Genomic DNA, 17,010 nt, shown 5'->3' with positions numbered 1-17,010 from the left:
TCAAAGAGCTTTTTATAAATAAGCATATAAAACTATCCATGCAGTCCTAAAAGTCATTGCTAGATAAATTGACCATGCATTTCCTGTAACAAAGGAACATCTTGAAACAAGCAGTGTTGTGCCCTCTACGTGGTGGTACAAAAAAAAAAAAACCCCAAATTCCCCAAGTTGAATAAGATTGTTCCTACTGAAGCAAAAGACCTGTTCTTAGTTGTTAGTTGTGGTTTATATATAGCTTATATATGATCCATACATATCAGTGTAACAAGAGCCACGAGAGGGCAACACTTATTCGCTGTACAGTGAGCTGCTGGTTTGCATGGCTTTCCTTATTCGAGTCCCAAAAACTATGGGGCAAGGGAGCTTTTTCTGAAGGAGGGCCATCCTTTTTCTTTTTTTTCCTCTGTTGACACTGTATCTTAAAACAGTATTTTTCAGACTGTCTACATACAGTTCAGAATCACCTGGAGTCCCTGTAGCAACCAGTGAAACTGTGATTGGAAAAATATTCAATTACATTTTAATTCAGGTGGGGGTTTTTAGCAATAGGAGACCAAATGACCAGTGTGTTCTGTTCTCTCTCCCAGCATGAGAGCAGTTCTGGCACAGTAACGAATAAATAATTACAAGTGGTTATATAGTCCAGGTTTCAGCCAGCTTTCTGTTTTAAACACTGTGTTAGTTGTCTCTCTCTCTCTTTTTTTTTTTTTTTTTTTTTTCCCCCTAAAAAATAGTTTGAACTCCAAATTGCTAGATTTGCTGAAAGGATGTCATTTCTTCAAAGACTGGGGAAGATGATCTTGTTTGTTATCTGCAGCTCATTTGGTTGAAGTGCTTTGAATGAAAACTGTCAGAAAACAGCCTTAAATCTCAAAAGAATTCTCAGCCTTCCACATTGCTCACTAGCTTTGGTATTTTTTTCCCCTTTTCTGAAAATGTGGGGGGGTGGGGGGCATAACTTCACTTCTCTAAAAAAGTAGCTTCAAAAACATTTTTTCCTCCTAAATGAAAACACCATTTTAATTTTTTGTTGTTTTTTTTAAATTCCATTGTAAGGCCTTTTAAAAAGTTGCATTCAAGCTTATAGAACCCTATTGTAATTAAGAAGCAAATGATTGTGGTTTTTTTAAAAAAAAAGAAAAGAAAAAGAATTTCTTGTCCTCCTTGAACCTTTTCTGAAAACATAATTCATGGATATTTTTAATTGTCTTTTTGCTGTACAAACTTACTGCTCACAAGTTTAATACTTTTTTCTTGACTTAATGTTGTTTTAGTGACTTTCCTCTGACCACCTACAGATCTCTCTTGATGGTTCCATTCTGCTCCTTTTGAAATCAATGCAGTTTGCCTAGGTTTTCAGCAAAAATGATGTTTATCTGTGAAAAGCTTAACCTGAGAAATGTTGAACGGTCTGCAAAGGCAGGTATCCCAGGGAAACCTAAAAGTAGTTGCCATCTGCTCTGCCTCTCTACATCCCATTAATTAATAACAGCGCCCACCCTGCCCGGCAAGACAGAGCTGCTGTGCTGCCCTGCACAGATGCTGCTAGTAAATCAAACCTGTATTTGCTCTCAGTTACGTGGCCTGTGTGATGGATCCCCTGGAGAACTGGGTTGTTGCTGAGGAGACGGTGCAGCTTTCGACCAGGTGCTCCTAGCTCCAGAGAAATACCTCCTATAAAAGAGAATGTTGACTGTGTATTAATCTATAAACAATAAAATGTTGATACTTTTTAAATACTCCTGTTAGTTGAGGCATTCTGTGATCTTTAAAGTGGACTGCAAAAGCAGTGACAACTTCTTAGTTGTTGGAAAGAGGAGGAACTTGGACAAAAATATTCATGTTTTTTACTAGAATTCATATCACACCATGAATATGGGGGGGGGGGGAACAGCACAATTCTGAGCTATTCTAAATTGCACCAGTTTCTTAGTAATTAAATTTCACTTCTTTGTAATTAAATGACTTGCATGCAGCTGAAGAAGTGATTGCAAACTACAAGAAATAAAAAAGGAAAACAAGCTGTGGGGAAGAAAGGCTCTTTGTGGAATCTGCAAGAGCCAAACTGAGTTTGTTTAAACCAGCTGGGCAGATTAAATGTAGAAATGCACCTTCCTTCAATTAAAAAAAATCCCCTTGAACTGTCGATTGCTCTTGAACCTAGACAGTGGGTCATCATCCGGTTAATAAAGTAGGAAGGCAGCTATGAACACCCTCCTGAAAAATATCTTTGAGAAAAGCCCAGATCTTTGACTGTGATCTAGGTGACAAACTGTGATAGACCTTGAGCCTTGACTCATCAGTAATTCCTGCCTTTTTCCAAGAAGGTGGAGCTCTTTTCTTTCCTAAGCACTGTCTTTTAGTACCTGCCTGATAAACATTGAGTCAGGTGCTGAAAAAGAATGCCTGAGAAGCATCTTTTTTTTTAATGTGCGTTTTGCAATTACTCCAGCTGTATGTTCACTAAATGTCTCTTCCTGTTTATACCCTGAAAACAACTTGTCATGCATTAACATAATGGTGCTGAAAGGAAAAATCTTCAAGTGACGTTCTCATCTGAAAAGCAATTAACAATATGATATTGCACAACTACTAAACTACTAACACTACTAAAAGGTCTATGGTTTTCAGATCCCAGTTTGGATGGAAGCATTGGTCTTCTGCTCAACTAGAGGCCATGCACACTTTATAGAATTAAGAAATTAAGATAGGTTTTAATGTTCTCATGTCCAATGTGGCTGATAGCATACTTGGAGTAAAAGCCTCTGTAACTGCATCTGTTGTCACTGCTGCTGCCTTCTCTGCCCCTAGCTAGTGCCTCTTAGTTTATTACTATTCAGATCTGTTGATAATAGTGTGATGGAACAAATGAGCTGTGCGTTAGCAATCTTGACTTAAACTCTTTTTAGCAGTACTACTAATTTTGTAAGACCTTTTTTTCACTGTAGCAATTAGGAGTAAGTGAATACAAAGGCACAATACAGTAATAAATTACCTAGAAACTGCTGCCCCTTCTCTGGTAGGGGCAGAAGTTTTTTCTCAACAAAAGAAATAACTCTGTTCTTATTCAGGTGACATGTTTCTAAGAGTGCTTTATAGATCACAAAAAGAGAGGATATTCCCGGCCCAAGGTACAGCGTCTCTGTAATCCATACTGATGGATCTAGAAGAATGAGATTGTTTTGCTGAACATCTGTCAGAACAGTTGTTACACAGGAAAAATACAAACATTTATCTCTTGGTGAACTTTTTAAAAATTTTTCTATGTGTTACATGGAGATAGAGGTTTTTCAAATATTTGCTGGTAAAGTGGTGGTTTGACTTTAGCAGAATTTTAGTTAGTTAATGGCTGAGTATTAGCAATGACTGAAGGAGTTAATTGAAAACATTAACCTAAAAAGCATGATGGTACAAATAGGAGTTTAAGGAATATTCTCATGGGTTAGTAGTAAAACGCTGTGCATATGACCTGCGGTCTTACTGCTACTTAGGACTGTGTACAAAACCAGCTCACAAACAACACACTTTCCGTGAGGAAAAGTGCTGCAGAAAAGCAGATATGGAAGAATCAGGGAAACTGAAAAAGAGAAAACTGCCTGAACTAGACACTCCAATGTAGCACAAGAATTCACCTCTATCTTGAGATTAGTCTCCTACTATGTAGAACTCTTTATCAGCTTTTGAAAATATCTATTAAAATCAAATGCTGTGGCCATCTGACTGGCAGGCTCCTCCTGTGCTTGAGGTCTGAACAATACCTCCAGTAAACAGCCTGTTTTTACCTAGTACCTATTCCCACAACAATGAACTTTCTTTAGCAAAGCTATAGGAAAGTTTTGGTGAGAAAATTGTGAAGATGGGAAAGACTGAATTGCCTGCTGTCCTTCCACAAATAAAATTTTAAAGCATATGAAACAGTAAAGAAAAGTTTCCTATCCTTTACAAAAATTCCTTGCTACTTACTGTGATAAAATTCATAGAAAAGTGCTGTTAAACTATTCCATAGTTGTTTTATGAACCATAAGTTTTATCTTTTCACTTCTGATTGATTGCTCCCATTGAGACAAAGAGCTCAGAAACATGTTTGACCCTCAATTTTTCTTTTAGTTTATCTCTTATGATGATTCCAACCTTGAGGAGAGAGTTGACCTGAAGCCTCAGTACTGCTACAGTGAAACTTTGCTCAACGTATGAGTTGAGTTAATAGAATACTATTTTAATAAACTCTGTCAATGAATAACAGAACAGTTGGCAATAAAAATTCAATACAAAAAGCTGGCCTCAACCTGCAGGCATTACACGCTTCTGATGAAATAAATTCCATCTCATTAAATGTTTTACCCCACCCAAATTGTATAGCACCATTAAAGATTCATCTCTTATCATGAATAGGTATTGAATTTTAAAGAGAATGCTGCAAGATATTATATAATGGCTAAAGCTACTGTTTCAGTGTCTTGTTCAGGCACTGCTAACCAGCTGATTAACTTATGCCCTGTGCCAAATTAGGTAACAGCACATTGAGAAGGCAAGAGATCTTTCTCGCCACTTGGGACTGTTTGCAAATACCAGAAAGAAGTTTCCTGAGGTGATTGAGACTTGGAGATGTTTTATTCTCTCTTAGACATTTGTAATTTACAATTGAAGGAAAGAGCTTCTATTTCTAAATGTAAAATAGTGATGTTGAAGTGTTGAAGAGCAGTGGTGCTTTTAATTTGGTGGAGGTAGAAGAAACTTGATGCCAGGTGCTTCTAATATTTTTACTCTTTGCATGTAAAGTAATTAACAGTATCCTGTAAGATAGTGAGCTTTGTTTAAAAAAAATAAAATAAAAAATCCCCTTCATTAGAAAGCAGCTGTGCACACCAACTCAGAAAACCTGTCATATTTTGTATGTGCATACTATTATTAAAACAAAAAGCCAAGTATCTTTTCCTACTCCCATGAGAACCTGAGTTCTCCTGCTCTGCTAGCAGTTAACTTAGTGACCTTAATAACAATTAAAGCATTGCAAAAAAGTAAATTATTGCTTGTTTGTTTTCAGATGTTGATATTGACCACAGAACACTGAAGCCAGATTTTGGCAGGCACGAGGCTTTGGGATCAATTACTGGCCAGCATACAAACCTCCCCATGGTTTAGATGCTAGACTAAATTAAACTGTAATTTACAATTAATTAACTTCCTTGAGAGCTGCTGACTCTGAAAACCAGACTGCGGACAGCTTTTCAGACATACCTAAATGTGGATACTGTAAGTAGTCAAAATCCGTTCAGTGCAAACCATATCAGGCCAATGCATAAGGGGAGTATACGCAAAATTGCAGGACTGATTAGGAAAAGGGCAGAAAAACAGCATGTTGGTCTTTTGTCTCTTCATCTCCATTTTTCCAATTCTGTATTTCTGCTTTAATTGCAGGATATAAAATACCTTACTCCAGATACTAAGCTCTTAAAATTGCAAAATCTTCCATTTCTCTGCTATTTGTATTCTTTGTCAGGAAAGCATATCAATTATTTCCTTCATAGTTGTGTGCTGTGGTTTTGCTGTTAGCAAACATGAGCCTTTGGATTGTTTTGCAAGGTGCAAAGAACTTCCTTTAGCGGTCCAGCTGCCTTTATCTCCCCCTGAAGCCCCAAAGACCTGAGACTTCAAAAGATGATATAGGGCTGCTCTTTGCATTATGGACAAGCTCATGACTGGCACATGCAGCAAATACTCTGAGTATCTTACCTTATTACACATCAGTGACTAAAAAACACTTCGGCATCCCAAATCACAAGCTAGACAAATTGCAAGATATTATATAGCAACTAAATGTAGCATCGGTCTGAAAAACAAAGAGCCAGGGGTTCATGATGTTTGATGCTAGCTTTGTTACTGATCTTTCTGCAGAAATTTACTTATTTTTATTGGATCATTTTCCTCATCTGTAAAATGGACATAAGTCTTAGAACAAGCTTCTGGGATAGAACAGGTGTAGACAATTAGGGAAGGTGTTAATTTAACTTGCAAAACATGTGGAGATCTACTGGTGAAAAGCACTATTTTCATTCTAGCTATATTAACCTTTTAAAGACTGCATGTGCTTATTAAGATAACAAGCAAATAAATAGAAACGGAGATGGCATTGGTATGCATCTGCCTATAAATCAGTAGTGAAGAATAGAACACTTAAAGGAAGCACTTAAATAAAACCAGATTTTGCACTCCGTAGTGTTTCACTGAATAGCAGCTCTCAGAGCTTCCATAAGGCTAGTACTTCAGGAAAATCATAATGTCCCTAAAGCTTACAAACAGAAATAAATTAAACTAAGAAGAGACAGTTATTTGCCTCTAAAACTTTGCATTTTCATACACAGATCAAAAGTAGTTCCCTTTTTGCTGCTTTACTAAGAAATGATTGTTTGCTTCTCTGACATCTTTAAGCTGCTTCTGTTTTTGACCCAAATTGGGTTCCAAAAGTTTACAGAGTTAAAGATTAGGAGTCCTATCATTCTAATACAGACCATTTTGTTAACTTTTCCAGGTGCCTTCCACAGTGTTTTGCCTCTTTCCCCTCTTTTCTCAGCACTTAAAAGCCATTAGACTGCTCAAAACAGGCACTCTAGCTGAACAGATGCATGCAGCACATAAAGGCATGATGGAATGCTCTATGGTAGCATCTGGCGCTTTGCTTTAATGTTTATTTTTAACATGAAATAGTTCTGAGAGTTCATTTGTAGCTGAAACTGTCTTCTCAAAGCAACACAACTAGGTCTGACCCTTCAAAGGGAGGGGAAAAAATATTATGACATGTGTTTTTTAAGGTAGAACTGTTGCTGGCAAGCCAGTAACTTTACTTTGCTGTTCATTGAATGTTTGCGTAGGGGTATACAGCTATGTATCTTTTATGCCATAGCTCTCTTTGAAGTCATCTTGTGTCATGAGGATTGCATCTTCAGAACCAAATCTTATCAAAAACTCTGGCAAATTTTTTTTCCAATAGTTTTTTATTATTCTGGGTTTTTTTTGAAGGAAATGAGGTGTCTTTAACAGGAAATTATCTCCTTCCTAGTTTTAGCATGACACTGTCGGGTTGTTGGAATTGCTGGTACTATTGCTCTGTATAAAACTGATGTCATGATGGTAAGTGTGATGACATAAGATGAGAATGGAGTAGAAAGAGCGCATGAACTCTTACCAAGTCTTCCTACGTGGCTGTACTGCTGCAAGCTCCTGGGAGGCAGAGGGAGGCAGCGGAGACAGCTTTGCCTCATTTCATAGCCCTTGAAGAGTCAATTTGAGCCTCAGCATACCTGGAGAACTACAGAAAAAACCACTGCGGCAGCTGGGGTCTGCCCAAGTGCTACAGAGCTGCTCCCATGGTACTTTCCCTCAGCCATGCCCCCTCCTTGCAGGGCTGTGAGAGAGATGGAGTCATCGCATTGCCCTGGGGCCAAGTGGCAGTTCCCTCCACTCAAAGGGGGATCGCGGAGAGCGGCTTACAGCAGTTTTCCAGCTCTTTGGTGCCAAGGCTGGTAGAGAAGGAGCGAATCCTCTAGCCTGTTATTTCCAGCCATGCAGAAGGACTGACAGGAAACATATTTAAGCAGATGTCTTGTGTGTTAACAGAGTTTTAGTGAGTCATCTGCATGCCCTTAGGCATTCAGAGCACCAGACAACTTTCTAATGGCTGCTCACAGTTTAACGTTATACACACATTCCATGCAGTTAAATAAAAGCAAGTCTTCAGCTGGAGGAGGTCAGCAACACTTTGCTAACCTTGTTAAGCTGCCATTACTGAGGATCTGGCGCAAGAATATGATGATTGGTATTAACCTCTATCTTATTTCTTATTAAAAATTGGAATCTGATGCTGGAGTGCGAGTTGCATCATAGCAGCAATCAGTGGGGCCACCAGCATTTGCCGTCTTCAAACAGCCCCTGCGGACAAAAGGCTTTTTGTGAGCTGGCTGGCAGCCTGTGAGGTGCATGCACAGCTGCATGCTACATTGGCTTTCCCCTTCTTTGTCCCAACACACATCTCGGGGACTGACTCAAAGTGAATTAAAAGAGCAAGATGTTCTCTGGATTAGTATTTCAGCTGCTAACAGTAGCAAGCTCTTTTTCTTTTTCTTTTCTAGGTATAAAAATGAGTGTCTTATACCAGGTAAACCATGGTCTTACTGCATTTGACAATCCAGTGCAGCAGCTACTGAGAGCAATCGGAAAGTTTCTCTTTTCCGTCAGGCCTTTTGATACTTGCCTGTATCTTCCCTTTCTTCTTGTCAGTAGACATATAGCCCTGTCTGTTGCAGTCCTCATTTAATGCCATCTAGTTGATCAATCTTTGGCACTGAATCAAATTAGCAGAGGAGGATGCCAGCTAACAAAATGGCTATTGCATCAAAGGTCAGGAAAAATATTTGCACCTAACCATGGCCTGCATAACTGATGCTGAGCAACACTGCCTGCCTGTTCCCATCCCTCAGGCCTGCCACTAGGCTTAGGCATGAGGGCAGGATTTCTATACAAGCAGGGACAAAGCAAAGCTTCATCTTATATATTTTCCTGGATGATTGCAAGTCATATTTGTTTGCACATCTGCTTTGTGTTTCATGCACCTGATAACCTGATGCCATGAATTGACATGAAGCCGTTCCTATGAACAAACACTAGCTAAATCAGAACATATGTCACAGAAGCAGGACAAAAGAAGATTTAGCAGTAGCAACTTGTGTGAGAAATAAAAAGAGAAAATTACAGAAACATGATGTCTAAACTGAATCATGTAATATTGCAGAGCTGACTTCAGATTACTGTAATTTTTATTCTATAAGCATGCTTTCCCCATCTCTTACAAACAACTCAATTACTTTCTTAGAAGAGAAATATTTTTTCCAGACTGTCTCCCTACTTATTCTGTAAAAATAGTTCTCATCAGATGTTATTTTTGCTTATGATTATTATACCAGACTCTCTAAAGACAATGCTGATGTTAAGTACATTTATGGAGAGACATGACTTCTAAGATCATCCTGCAAGTGCTGCTGGCTTCCCCGACCCCCCCCCCCCCCCCCCCCGCCCCAATGCAGCCTTAAACAATGAATATTTCTTTTTTGATTAAGATGCATCCATTTTAGTGGTATAGTCCATGTACTATAAGTAGTTGGTTTAGAGGCCCCCAGATTGTGGGTTATTTCAGATAGCATCAAGCAACAGGGATGTTTCTTCTCCAAGGAAACAAGACTTCTTAGTTTCGCCCTTTGATTGAGTGCAGACTAATTTTAATAGACCCTAAGCTTTCAATAGACTCTTCTCTGAACCGTGTGGAAATGCTGACAGACCACCTCAGTGTTGCTGAATTGTTAGCAGTTTTTTCAGCCAAATGATAAAGAGTTCTTCAAACCACAGGTTAGTTCTGTGGCTCAATTTGAGGCTACTTCTTTAATGTCCTGCAGAAAATTCACATTTAATCCAAAATTGATGGAGAAATGATCTCATTTTCTCATTCAGTGGTATCAGATGTTTCTTCTTGGATGTCTCAAACTGCTGCATCCTGTCTTGAACAACTTTGACTTGCAAATGCAGTTCCTGTATTGGAAATTGAAATCTTGCCACACAAGAAGACAGTTTGTCCTACTACATATACTTTAATTTGCATTGTTACCAAGGGGAGAGAGGAAAGCGTGAAATCAGTGTAAAGAATCTGGCTCTTGGAAATCTGCATTTATTGTTGATTCTTCCAAATTTCTCCTGAAACTGAAGGCAGATTATTTAATGCACGTCTACTTTTGCAGTCTGATACAACATAATATCTGAGGTTATCCATATGAATACCTAATGCAAGTGTGCTTTACTAACAGAAATGAGGAACGAACTCATGTGGCTTTCTCTTAAGAACCGCATTAGCGCAAAGAACCCATGATCCGGACACAGCCATCCTTGCTTCTTGAACTGATTTGCTATGAAAATGGGAACGGTAATGTTCACTTGCTGTGAGAAGGCGAGAGGGCAGGTGTTGATGTTGTAGTTAGTAAACAGGTAATATTTCATTCCTGTAAATAGTGTATTCCTTCAGTTTCATTGTTTGGTATGAAACCCAAAGGAATACCAGAGCTCTCACGAACTACAGCGAGCAAAATGTATTAGAGGCAGTGAGGTACTTGACATTTTAAAAGATGAACCTGAATGCATGGGACAGTGACGTCTCTGCATAGTGGTTGATTGAGAGCTTCATCCTTACAATCTATACCATGATTTTAAATACTTCAGGTCTCACAGAGATATTTGAGCCCAAGGTTTTTTTCCATTTGACAGCAATCAGTATTAAAGTTTGATTCTGAAGAAAGCCAGGAAACTTCGGTTTGGTGTTGTTTGGCTAGGACCTGTTTTCTGTTCATACTGGTGACTAATAGGACTTAGTGGTTTAGATGTTTTCCTGAAGGAAAAAAATTTCTAGACACAAACTGCATTTATCCTGAATACAGTCTTGCTCAGCAAGATCCTTGAGGACAACGTGATTATTCATAGAGTAGAGTAATATTTTGAATGAGTAACCCTGTTTTTTCATATCAAGTGCTGGCCCACTGACATCCTCAATCACTGACATACTGCTCAATATGACAAGGGCTAACAGAAATGGGCTCTACTTCTTAAAAACAATATTTGACTATTTCAGCAAATAAAGATAAGTATGAAGCCTAAAATATTAACTACAGGCATATGAATGAGGAGCAACTTCCTAGAGCATCTGTAAGCTCCTTGTCCCTTGACATTAGTGATTAATGAAAAAGTCTGTATAAATAATATATCATGCAAGTAGCTCGTGTTTTTGAGTATTCTACAAAGGAAACCACTTTATAATAAGCAAATTGAAAACATTAATGGAAACAGAGTAGCATACTGTAAGAATGCTGAAAATAAACAATGGAAGATGGTGACGTTTCAGAAAAATCTCTATTCTATATCACAGAATTATCAGTAAATTCCATTATGGCTTTGAGTTCAAATCATTTAGTTCACACAATGTTCATCTGAAAAGAATTTAAGCAAGATGTACTATGTTGACTTTGTCTACCACTTAAATCGTGTTAGCTGTGGGACCTGTTAACTGTATTACAGTTAACAAGAGAGCAATATTATGCATAATATTTATCCTTGAGTGGTTTGGAAATCAGCTGCTGCTGCTGGAAAATGTTAACTAGGCAACAAATTTCGTTGAAAGATGCTGGTTTTGACAAAAAATCTACCCAAATGAGAATCTTGGCTATAGAATAAAATATATGAACAAAACCTGCCATGAAGGACTGCCTTGTCAAAAAAGAAAGTCCTCCAGTGATTTGGGAGTGGATAAATACAATTGATTCAGGCAGAGCAGGGCTTAGAAACAAGGTTTCCTTTATTGCAGTTGAGAGTCCTGAGCAATGGCCTGGTTAATACTGTGTGGTGGAGTATGTCCCTCTGTGAGGTTCCCCCTCCCCACCCCCACTTGAAAAAGTTTAAGATTCTAGCCAATGTTAGATATATGAATCTTGATATATGAATCTGCACAAGATGGGAGAAGAATTTTATCTCTAACTTTAAGCTGAGGGCCAAAGAATACTGTGTTTGCTATACTCTTGCAAAAGTTTTAATAATCTGCAGTTTAGTGCATTGAAATTAAGTTAATTCTCATCCTGAACAGGATGACTGTAGTGACAACTCTGTTGAAATACCATCAGTGCTTTAATGTCCACTTTTGATCAGAAGTGCCACAGTTTATCAGAAAGATATGCAACTGGAAGTATACATCTCATCACATCCTAATTATAGGTAAAATTTAAACATCATTAACGTGTAGCACATACATTATTATATGTCTGTCATTCCTTGGAAGCAGGGGCCTAGCTGTGTGGGGTGTAGGTATTTGTCTTCCTCCCATATATTGTGTTCTGACTGCTAACTATGAAAGTCACTTCCACCGTAAGCTTCCTTTTTCTCCCTTTCTCTCCCTCTCCTCCCTCTCCCCCTCTCTCCTGCTCATCTTTCTCCACTGCCCTTTCTCCCCCACTCCCCCTCCCTCTCTTTTTTCTTCCCATTTGCTTGTTTTCTCAGTTGCTTAGCAGAGGTTTAATTGTCCATGTTTGGATGTGTACCCACCTGGTACAGTTATGATACTTCGATCATAAAATCCAGAAGTAACCTAATCACTTTGTACAGAGGTATGAATTATGTTATGATATTCTTTTTTATACCCCCACTTCTAATAGACATACTTGAATTAGCACTGCTTTTTAAGTCTTACAGAATATGCATTTCATGTTCATTTGTAAATTGGGTAAGCTGCTGAAGCCCATTTTCTGCCAACGAAAGCACGGTATAATGGCAAGTAATGTAATGAGCTGAAAAAGGAGAAGCTGAGGTAAAGGGCTATTTTGTTGTAGACTTGAATGAAATTTCTTCCCTTTCCTATGCTATAAAGCAATCTTTTGGCCTAAGTTTACTTTATACCTTATTTGGACAATCCTCCTTGCCATTTCAAGTAATTCCAAGGGCATTAGAGACTTGCTGGTTTTTAGGCAAGTGACTTCCTGAGACCTTCTCACTGGTCTTCTCACTCTATATCAGTATTGATATGGGCTAAATTTTATTTATCAGCTATGAAGAGGTCCTGATGCAGGTTTTCACCCTAACTTTAGCTCTCTCAAGTACCGTAATGACATGTCCCTTTATACTTAATGGAGAAAGAAAAAGATTCAAACTTCTCTACAGGCAAGGGAACTGGAGTGCTCTGAACTGAACTCCATCTCCTCAAGGCAATGTCTAAAGAAAGGGAGGATGAACTTAGTTACCTAAGTTAAATGCCTGAAGGTAACAATCCCATAATACCACTAATATCAGTAAGAGCTGAGAGTATTAATTAACTTTTAAGAAGTATTCAGGTCTTTGAAGGCTCCTTCCCTCAAAGAGCAAAATAACCAGGTAGCTACCTCACAGTAAACAAGACTTGCATAGCACTTGTATTCTACAGGTGCTTTCTTTTCTGAGTGACGAGTACAAGGTATTTGACAACAACAGCCTGAACTAGGTTTACTGGAAAGACCAATGCAATTGAATATGAACTTTGCAGTCACTGCCAAGTCACCGCACTGTTATAGGCCAAGGTCAGTGAGGGCATTACTCTCCTCCTCTTTGCTAGCTAAGTTCTCTTCTCCCTTCTCTGATACACAGTACCTGTGGGAATACAGATTTTGCAAAGATCTTATAGTCCAGTGAATTTTAAACAGGCTACAGATTGCAGTGTTTAAAACTGTTTTGAATGTCCACCATAAATTTCACATTAAGTATAAGCATCTAAAGAGTCTTTATTCTTACTGTTTAGAGGTATCTGTAAGAGGAATGGGGATAAAATGAAATTGTATCCAATGCTGTTGCTGTTATAAAGCTGAGCCTTGCAGTCTGTCTAAAAAGGTAATGGGGAGCATAGGAAAATGAAAACAGTATTTTACAACTGTAGTGAACCTTAAATGCAAGCAAAGTATTTTCTTTAAGGAGTAACTTTCGTCTAAAAGTGATACACTAGGTTTCATTCTGCCATTGGATACTTTCCAAATACCCTTGTAGGCTACTGTCTTTTGGGTCGTGGGAGCTGTGATCCACCACCACGTACAGGTACAGCTCCTGATGGCATTTGCAGGGCAGCAGAGAGGGTGCCTTTGGGCTTTACACACAAAGACTTCTGTGCACAGCTGCTCCCACTTCTCAGTGACTACATACGCATGCTGGAAAGACTGTAAGAAGTAAGGTGAAAGTGTTTCTGAGATGTAGCTGTCTTTTTAATCATCCGGTGAAGAAAACAGGGTACCCTTGAGTGTGCCTGTTATCAACAGGGTGGGTGGATAAATCACTGATAAAGAGTTTAAGGGTGATAATGCAAATGAACCTACCTAGTGACTCTGCTGTCTGAGGGCTGATCTACTGTTACCTGCTAATTTTGCTTCCACATTTGGTAAGTGATGGTATGCCTGGAAGTGTACAACTGAGCACTGTTTCTGTGTGGATGAGCAGAGAGCTACTGACTTCATCTGTCCTATGTGTTTTTTGACCCTTTTCCCCGATATGGGTCTCCCCACCGCCATGCTAAGACGTTTTCCCATATGCTTGAAATGGGCCTGCCCTCTATTAGCTCAGAAAGCAGAGGGAGCAAGAAAAGACGATGGTTATCTTTTTCTCTGTAAACACATAGAGCTTGTTCTTCCTGACAAACAGCAGCTGCCTGTGCGGAGATGATAGTGCTGGTTTTGTTTTATAGGGATTTGAGTGATTTTGTCTGGGCAGGATGAGACTTTTCCTCACTTCTTGGTGAGAAGCCCTCTTGAGATCCTCCCTCTTTCTTGAGATCTGCCATGGTACCTTAAGTGTTTATATAGGTAAAATGTGAGGCAGAAATGGCAATTGTCCAGGGAGTGGGCTTTCATACTTGGCTAATGTGCCTCAGAGCCCAGGCTCTATCTTCAGAAATGATGTGGGCGCTTCAAAGCTAAATGCTCAAACATGAGCTGAGTGTGATAGGATGTCTGTGCATAATTTTATCTCAATGCTCTTGGGGAAAAGGGTTTTTTTTTTGCAGTCGGGAATTTGTTACCTAAGTTTCTTGAATATTTTTGGAAATCTTATTGTGAGGCTTATCTGCTTAGGTATGTATTCAGGAAAAAGTGAATTTTGGAGGGAGGAAGTTTATCTGACCAAAGATGGGACAGGGCTATGTTCCAGGTTTACAACAGATGTTTTTTTTCATTCTACTTACTACAAAATATACAGAAGAGTAACAAATGAAATGTGCTTAAGTGAACAGCCTACTCTCTAAAGAAATCTGATGCCAGGTAGAAAATGTTGCTATCTGTCTTTTTCTTATGGACACTTAAGATATGGGGCAACTGTCTGGCACAACTGTAGTGCCCTTGAGAATATAAAATTTCTTCTAACTACTCTGGTCAAATATGCAGTCCATATTCAAGTAATGAAATCTGAAGAGATTGGTACTATTTCTGTGAGTGCAGTAACAACAGCTTTTCAGTACTGTGGTTTTTTTCAATGGCTTCTGGATCCTCTCTTTCTTGTTAAAACCAGATAAATAAAATATGTGATTATTTCTGGCTACTACACCCCTCGAACCCTATCCAACAAGTTAGTTTTAGAGCCTAAATTGAAATTAGGATTTTGTTCAAGCAGTCTCTACCACTTCTGAAGGAGGCAAAAGCCATTCTTCCAGTCTTGCAGCTGGAATTTAAAGAACTTTATGAAGATGATACATGAGGAAAACAGTTTCCAGCTGATATTCTTAACTGTTACCTTGCTAACAAGAGGAAAAATTATGTTAAGCTTCTGTTAGTTGTGAGTTGTCAGTGTGACAAAATGACAGCCTTCCTTCTTTGTTTTTGTGCATATATTTCTTTAATAGTATCTTACAGAAAAGACTCGTAAATTGGCTTCCCTCTAGGTACAATTAGCTTCCAATTTCCTTGATAATGTCTGAATTGCAACAAATGAAGGAATCAGACTTGTGGTATGAGAAGAGCCCACTTGTAAACATTCACTCTTCTGATCATAGCATGACTTCAGCTCTTTTCTGGCCTGACTGCAGAAAACAACTTACTTGCATGTGCTTGCATTATCATCCTAACTGAGATCAACATCAGACATGCATGTATATCTGCTTGGCAAACCAGGTTCTCACAGGTAGTTCTGGAAGATTTTTTCCCATTGCAAGCATTGCAGGCAGCAGGCCTAATGTTGCTTCATTTTTACAATCAAAATAACTCTACTGAAGTAAATGAACTATTATACTAATATTTTAGGTCCAACTATGCTGCACCCCACAGAAATGTCATTGATCCTTTGCCAGGCTAATCTGCCAAGCCCGTGTTATTGTCATCTGGCGACACATCTGCAAAGAAAAGCAGTCAGAAATACTGAAATATTCTTCAGTATATTGGCTGGTTAAAAGTAATCAACAGCCACGTAGTACCCATTCCTCTGTGCTAAAAACAACACAGTAAAAAGCAGGTGGAGCAAAAGATGAGCATGAGATTCCACAAAATGTTATACCTCCCTTCCACTGAGAATGGAAGTACCTTGTTCAGTCACATTGGTTGCCCAGTAACTGGTGTATAGAAGACTGTCCGTATGAGAAGGCTCCAGTTCAAATTCTGTGTACTTTTTCAGTGCGTTTTCTGATGATAGGACCTTTTTCGTGAAATTTAAATATACTGGCTTAGATGAGTTCCATTTGTTCTTATATGTCATGAAGCATATGCTGAGAGAATTATATCAGACACAGATTTTTTTAATTGAACTTAATATTTGCAGAATGCCTGAGTTCTGTGGAATGCTCTTACGTACTAACATTTGCATTAAGACATAATAGGAGCACATACGCAGTGTGCTGTATCCCATCCATCATATCATGAGGCCATCCATCTGCCCAGTAGCCCCTCTCAGATGGGGGAGCTGAGCATCATTTATATCCAGATCTTACTTCTGCTTGAGAACCAGCAATTACAAAATTGTCATGTGCAGGGGTTTTAAAAACAAAATCCTCTCTTGATCAAATCCGCTACCTTTGTGGAGATTTACCTCCTTGTGGAAAACAGTGAGCAGCCAGTGTGAACTCTTGCCTGCAGAATGGAAATATCAAGCTGATCAACATTTCCGCATTGCTAGCAAGATAATCCTTCATTTGAGCTGCTTATCTGAAATCTGTCTCCTGAATCTGATGGGAGGATTTTACCCTAAGTAGTTAATTACGGTGTTGCTAAACTTCCTCCTCTCTCCCTCATTCCTTCACTTTAAGAAAAATCATGGAGCTATGAAGACTTTAGACTTCAACTAAAAACAAATGAAAACATTATCTTACTTATGCAACAATCACTGTTGATTAAGGCACCTGAAATTATCACTGTACTTTTGTCCTGATCTTATTCTCTTCCCCAGGTGCTCACTGTTGGTGGCCTCTGTCAAAGGGAGGACAGTGGGCTTGGTGAATTT

The sequence above is a fragment of the Dromaius novaehollandiae genome, chromosome 2, assembly GCF_036370855.1.
Source record: "Dromaius novaehollandiae isolate bDroNov1 chromosome 2, bDroNov1.hap1, whole genome shotgun sequence".
Classification (NCBI taxonomy): domain Eukaryota; kingdom Metazoa; phylum Chordata; class Aves; order Casuariiformes; family Dromaiidae; genus Dromaius; species Dromaius novaehollandiae.
This window is presented reverse-complemented; position numbering follows the sequence as displayed.